This window comes from Benincasa hispida, chromosome 12 (assembly GCF_027475165.1).
Source record: "Benincasa hispida cultivar pf3 chromosome 12, pf3_genome.v1.1, whole genome shotgun sequence".
Classification (NCBI taxonomy): domain Eukaryota; kingdom Viridiplantae; phylum Streptophyta; class Magnoliopsida; order Cucurbitales; family Cucurbitaceae; genus Benincasa; species Benincasa hispida.
In genome coordinates this window covers 46094326-46101852 of record NC_143489.1, presented here as the reverse complement: position 1 = coordinate 46101852, position 7527 = coordinate 46094326, and the positions used below count along the sequence as shown (strand labels likewise).

At 37.7% G+C, this 7527-nt stretch overlaps 1 long non-coding RNA gene across 2 annotated transcripts; it reads left to right on the top strand.

Moving 5' to 3' along the window:
- The first annotated feature begins 4189 nt into the window (after positions 1 to 4189).
- Positions 4190 to 6201, top strand: LOC120092477 (uncharacterized). 2 transcript variants are annotated; one of them, XR_016525228.1, is made up of 3 exons: positions 4190 to 4958; positions 5044 to 5108; positions 5959 to 6201. It is a non-coding gene; the product is annotated as an uncharacterized LOC120092477 (long non-coding RNA). The 2 variants fall into 2 exon arrangements; XR_016525227.1 differs by lacking the exon at positions 5959 to 6201 and having other exon boundaries at positions 4193 to 4958; positions 5044 to 5278.
- The last annotated feature ends 1326 nt before the right edge of the window (positions 6202 to 7527 follow it).

Sequence of the window (7527 nt, the reverse complement as noted above, 5' to 3'; positions counted from 1 at the left end):
CTATGTAAAATGAAACCAATTTTTTTTATCCTTCGATTACCATAACCGAAGCAACAGCTCCCACTAACACACGTCTGAGAGAAATTTTAGGCCAATTAATATATAATTAACCAACTCAATAATTAATAAATATAATCATATTATATTCTAACCCTAAAGTTTGATATCACATATCTACTATAGTAATTTCTCCTCTACTTGATATAAATCATATTTATATCTAATTTTCTCCAAAATAATTTATCTCATACATTTAGTCAATTATATCATATATAATTAACCAGTTCAATTATATCATATATAATCCAACTCCCTCTTGTCAATTTGAACATTTCAAACTAACCCAAACACTGATTCTCGACTTTATCCAAGCTACCCAGGGGACCTAATGGACCTGTGGCTTGAAGCTTCAATGGTCCATGAATAACTGACTAAACTCTTTAGCCACGAGATCCACCATTCGTTAACTGTCAGGCATTCCACTAAAGACCAACAGCTGAACTCTTCTTACCACAAATATATTTCTATGTCCATCGAATATAACCAATCATGAGTACGATGACTGATAACGGGCATAAATGCACGTTATTACAGTGCTAAGTTATTAAACAATGAAGGTTTTCATTGATAAAATATGTAAGATTGCGTCCAAAAAGTATTAAATTCATAACATTGCGATCACATGCATCCATCGCATAAAAACAGTTAACTTTTGTATTTTTGTGCAGAATATGCATTGACACAAATCGTAAAATGCGATCACAAGAAAGCAACGGTCGAGCGCAGCGTTACCGCAAGGCTTTGCGGTGATTTGTGCTCGCAAACATCTGCTCAAGAAGGATTGCCGCATAGAGCCACTGCAACTTGGTGGGCGCATCTAGGTAAAAAGTATAATAAATCACGATGGGACAGAAAGCTGATGACGGTCGATTCCGAATTAAGTTGACAAGCTGCTTACGAACTACTGTAGCAAGTACACTCAACTTTTTGGTGACAAATATTTGGCACATCAGACAGAGAATTAATGTCATCCCATTAGTGCAATCATAAGAAAGAAGACGCCTTTCACCCCGAAGCTCTATAAATACTAAGGGCAACCTTCAGTAAAGGAGTTCGGACAGTTAAAGAATTTTTCCTTAGATAGAATAGCCTTGTTCATAGTTTTCCTTTTTATTTAGAAGGTAGAGCGAAAGAAGTGAAGAGACGCCGGAAGATCGCTCTGGTCAGCTCGAGAGGGAACCCAGAGGCATGGAAAGCAGAGAGAAGGTCGACTCTCATGAGAGCGAGACTATCTTTTGAATAGAGTAGAAAAGATAGTGTAAAAGCCTTGGGACGTAAGAGATTGCTACCAGGCTCTTTATTCTCATCTTGCATTGTTCTTTTGTATTTCCACTCTTTATCTATAAAATGGAACTTGCTATTCTACATCTGTTCACTCTCTTAAAAGCACGCATGAGTAGCTAAATTTATCAAATGGGTTGAGAAGAACTAAGCTAACATGACCTAGGATCTTCATCACATGCGATTATCTTGTCTTATGCTGCGCCCAACACCCCTTTAGAGCTACTCGAGAGAGAGTCTAAAGAAAGAACCTAAGACTTAAGAGAGCTAGGTTAGAATCTAGACTCAAGAGAGCAAGATTAGATCTGCATAAGCAGGAGATAGGGACTTAGAGATAAGCTCTATTTGCCAAAATGCATCGCATGCACCCTAGAGATAGGTTATGATATTATGTGGTCGTCTTATTTGTGTGTGTGTCATGTTGTCATCGCATAAATAAGAATAGAAGCTTATGTGTAGGTCCTATAGACTCATCGCATATATCACATGTGTTCTAGTACTAGATGCCGTAGCATTTTCGTTGAGAGATGATTCGCTATTATATGTGTGTTGCATGATCGCATAACATTAACGCATCCTAGGAAGTGTTAGCTGAATTCCTTCTCAACCCGTTCCCCACATATTCACTACATCTTTCATATTATCAACTCTTTTCGTAACTCTGCCGCATACATTTATTTTATACCGCAAACAACAACCCAAAATAACTATTCGATTTATTGGTTACCGAAAAGTCTTTTTGAAAATTATCACTGCATACCGTTTTCCTTGGTCCCTGAGTTCGACCCTAGACTTGCCAGGAAACTCATTAGGGTTTACATTTGGATTCTACTGAGAAAAATTTTTACTCAATGCATTTCCATCACCGCATTTCATTCCATTATTTCATCACATAAAATAACGCATCAATGGCCCTTCACAGATGCTTGTAAGTACAGCTGGGCCAATTTACCGTTTTGCCCCTGTAGTTACATCTCACTCCTTAAGTACCACTGATTCCTCTAATGAACAATACAACATAGTCCAACTATGTGTGAACATCCAACTATGAGTGAACACCTCTCAGGTCAAGAGAAGGTGTGTGGCGCCACATCGTTCAAGCCCTGGAATCAGCCCTTAAGGGAGCTATCTATCTAGTTACCCCTACCTCGAGGAAGGAATGAATTCTATCTTGTGTAGTTGAGTTCCCATCTCTCAAATCAGACAAATCCCCAAAATGGTAGCTTTGAATCAGCGACCTGGCCACTCGCACCCATACAAATCAAAGGATCACCCTCAATGGCAGGAGTTCCCAATTCTCTCAAGATTGAGGACATGTTACCTATGGTCATCCTAGTGAAGTGAAGTCTCTGTCATGAACGGTATTATATAATGAGACGTTAATACTTTGTGGTCAGGTCTTATACAAACTCTTTGTATAGGACGCCCCCGCTTGCATGTCCCCAACACGAATGATCAGGATCAGACCATCTGTGACAAGTAACAACACTTGTGACCATTCCACAAAGCGGGCCGCATCCGTAGCATTACCAGGATAAGGTTTCCCTCCTATATCCAAATACTAAAGACCATTTTGGTTATCACTCAAGACATGATCCACTTGTATGTCACCATATACATGTTTAAGTTACATACAGATAACCGGGGATTTTATGTTTATTGGTTTGTGATAAAGCAAATAAAACATACAACTGAGCAAAAAGAACAAGATGTAAAGTAAATGTCATATATTATACAACACAAGCATTTGTACAAACTGTTTACAAACTACAGTACCCGAAACTTTAGGGCATCAACCCCAACACTTTTGTGGTAATTCCCATCTAATTTCTTTGAGTGTTAGCTCTAAAAAAAAGCTAATATTCCTAGCTTAATTCGAGCTCGTTAGTGGCTTTTATGTGTTTATTTCCCTATTTTATAGGTATCAAGCAATCAAGAGGTAGAATTAATCATTTGGTGAGGAACGGGGTTAATTTGAACATCTGGGCTTCAAATGAGTTGAAAAGACCAAAATGCCATCGAGTTCCATCGAGTTTGAGGCAGCCATCGAGCACCATCGAGTACCATCGAGTAAAAGAAGGTCAAGTAATGAAGGAAATGCTATTGAGTGAATGAGGATCGAGTATCAAGCTGTCGAGCATTGAGTATCGAGTTTCTGGCATGGATGCAGGGTTGCGATGCTCCGAAGTTGAATCACTGCCAGGGTCTCAACGCATCCTGATACTTTACTCCAATGCTTAAAGGTAGAAGCATCGGTGTTGCAACGCTCTTGTGAAGAATGACGGACACAGAGCTGAGCGTGCTCACAACCTAGCATTGGACAGCTTGTTTGACGCTTCCCTCTTGCCGCATCAGTGTTGTAACGCTATTCAAAGCGTTGCAACATTACGATGAATTCTATAAATATCTCTTCTCGGCCTTAGGTCGAAATGTGCTAGAATTTTGAGGGTATAGGCCAACTCTTGGAGCTAAAGCGTGGAGGCCAAATTTAAGCTATAACATCCCAAGTTTTTCATTTTTCAAATTCTGTATTTTCATAAAATTCAAGGACAATTTTGTTAATTTCAAAGTTCAGTTTTGTTTAAAGGGGAGATATGGATTTATGTCACATTAATTTAATTTTAAGTTAATGTCAAGAATTTAAATTTATATTGTGGAAATTAATTTGATTTTGATTTTGGAATTTGAAGAAAAAGGGGAAGAGTTTTAAGAATATATATTTAGATATATTTTTGTAATGAGAGGAAGGTTAAAATAAAATTGAAATAAAATATAATGGAATAAAATAAAATAAAATTTTATTATAGTTTATTTCTTTCATTTAAAATAATCTTTTTCTTTAAAAAAGAAAAGAAAAAAAAACTCTTTTCTCTCCCTTCTTCTTCTTCCTCCCCCCAACGTGAAGACCCTCTCTATGTGCCCTAGCAGCCGCTGGCCATCTCCTCTCCAACCGGCATCGCACGTCTGACCGCCATCAATTCGTCGATCATTCGTCCGTGGGCCGTCGTTCGCACAGGTCAGCTCAATCTCGCCAGCAAGTAGCGATCGTCCAGATCTTCTTCGTCGCATGCCAATCTTGCCCAGTCGGTTAGATTCACATCTGCAAGTTGCCGTCAATTGTCTAGCTGCTTCGTTCATGGGTTGTCGTGCCATCAGCCAAGGTCTGAAGCCGAATGACCTAGCCCAGCCATCGAAACTTCCGCCGTGAACCGTTCCTTCGTCCAGTCATCTGATTCGTGTGACCCACCGCCGAATCCAGCTGACCGCCTCCCTCGTGCCGCGCGATGCCGCTCATTGTTCGTAAAGTGAAGTCGCGCCACCGTGAGTCACCGTCGCTCCAACTTTTGACCACCGTCTATTGCCGCACTGCCTATGTTCTGTTTCGTGGGTCTTCGTCGGACTCTTAGATTTTGGTAAGATCTTTTTTGTGGTTGGGTTTCTTGAAAGATTTTGGATGCCCACTAAGTTGGATTAAAGATTAAATTAGTCGCATTATCTTGATTTTAGAATTAATTTTGACTTAGCCCTTGTATCTTTAAGATTTCAAGTTGTCATCCATTGGGATTTAAAATCTGTTAGAAGGAGATTTTGGAGTGGTTGTTGATCAAATTCTTTGGGTAAGCTTTTGAGTATTGTGGTTTTGAATCTGAGGTATCGCAATTATTATTGGACTGAAATTTAATGGTTGTATTCGTATGTTAGGGTTGTTACTTCAACTTGCGATCATCGTTTGGTTGTCGGAGTTTATCTGTGGATCTTCGATTAAGGTAAGTAATCTTACCACTAGAACTACCCACAGGCCAGAGTTGTATGCTAGCATGATAAGTGTGTGTTATGGTAAATGTTAGCATGTTGATTGATAGTATGACCTGAATCAAAGTATGTTCTGGCACAAATTCTGATTTGTTTACATACACACCTAAGTGCTTGATCGTTAGTATGTGAGAGTATGTGTTTTCATATATCGATGTCTGATCTGCTGGTGTTGAGGCATACTTGCATGTTGTGGATTTATGATATAAGTTATACATGGATGATGTATAATATGTTATTAAGAATTGTGTATGTGATGAAGCTATGGTATCAAGGATTTTTATGTATGTTTTAGAACTGTACAATGTTGAATCATAGCACGTTAAGACTATGTAAATATCCTCACTGATTAGTTAGATGCTCACCAGTTTGTGTTTCCTTCGGGATTCACCAGTTTATGTTTCCTTCGGGATTCACCAGTTTGTGTTTCCTTCGGGATTCACCAGTTTGTGTTTCCTTGGGGATTCACCAGTTTTGTGTTTCCTTCGGGATTCACTAGTTTGTTTTTCCTTGGGGATTCACCAGTTTTGTGTTTCCTTCGAGATTCACCAGTTTTTTGTTTCCTTCGGGATTCACCAGTTTTATGTTTCCTCCGGGATTCACCAGTTTTGTGTTTCCTTTGGGATTCACCAGTTTTGTGAGCATACTTAACTACAATAGGATAGAACTCAGTCTCTCATCTGTTACATGTATTTATGTGCCATATGCGAGTATCTAGAGGACATAGATGCCTAGCCTGACCCCAGTGGTGGGACTACTTATTGAGTATTTCATACTCATTCTTTCTTATGTTGATGTTTCAAGTAAGGGTAGAGATGCACCGGCGATGGCGCAGCGGAATTCGTGATCATGTCACTGGGACTAGTTTTTACGCTTCCGCATCATGAGATTTAGAGTTCTTTTCATGTTTCTCTTAATGTTTAGTTTTGATGTTTGAAACTTATTATTAAGAATTGTCTTTCATATGTATTTATTAACCTTTATGATTTATGGGTACCCTATTATTGTTGCATTTAATAAATGTATTTTAAACTTCTCTTGTTTTAATTAGCATTTATTTCAAATAACTAAATGTCGTTTTAAATTCTTTGCATGCATTTATTTTAGTAACGACCTTACCTAAGTCCTAGGGGGTCGGGTCGTTACATAGGCTTTCTTCTTCTTCTATTCCCTTTAATTTTTAGTGTCCTTAGGTTACATTTATTTTATTTTCGGATTATGAATTTGTATTGGATTGTATCCCATTGGTTTGTCTATGAATCAATGAGGTAATCTTTTAGTTAGTTCTTGGATTAAGCATTCTTGTATTTTGATGAGTTTCCAGTTCAATTTTTATGCTTTAATCTAGAATTATCTTTTTCTTAAATCTTGTTAATTTAGACTTGCTTTTATGTGTTGAATTGATGCCCCTATCATGAACGCATGTCTTAGCTAGTTAAATTCAAGTTCGCACACATCCTTGTATCATCCATGCTTTGAATTTACCCTTGTAGCACATATTATATAAGCATGCTTGAGTTTTTTTAGGTTGTCCATGAATCTTTGCATCGCAAGTTTAATCTAGATTTAAGGAACAAATTGATTATTTGAACACAACTTTCCTGACACTTAATCAACATAGTTGAATCTAAATCTTAATGCATGTGTTTCTAGTTCTTTATGGCCGTTGAGAACCCAATTGCATCTAGGAGCATGTAGATGTAGTTAGGGCACGACTTTCCAGCCTCAACTACGAATTAGGACGCTTGATCGATTCTGATTAATTGATTTTCGGGCTTATAGAGATTAGTTAATTCGCACCAATTGAGTAGCTATGCATGCATAATTTGAATATATGATATTTTGGTTGAAAACAATTGTTTAATTTACATTGAATGGCTACTTCCTCCGAGAACTAAATGAATCCATTACCGTTTCACATATCCATTGCACTTTACTTTTACTTGCATGTTTTCATTTTCAAAACCACAAACCAAAACTCAGTTTTTATTGTTTTTCTACGGTAAAATGTAACCCAAAAAGAAATTAATTCTTCGCTTCTTTGTGGTTCGACCCCGCACTTACCGTTGTTGCTACGTTTTAGTAGTAATAGGAGTAGTTTGGGTATATTATAAATTTTTCTTCTGACCAGAATCGAAGCTTATTAATGATGTAGGTTTCAGTTCTTTATCCGAACATTGAGCAAGTGTTCCTATGTTCAATTTCTTAAGATTACCTTGATTAAATTTGATATTCTTCAACTCTATGTCTTCTTCGAATTTTGATGTAATTTAGATTTGCGTTTATGTGATGGACTGACGGCCCTATTACAATTGCATATCTCTACTAGTTATTTCAAGCTTATGCATTTTCTTGTGTTTGTCTATGCTTGAA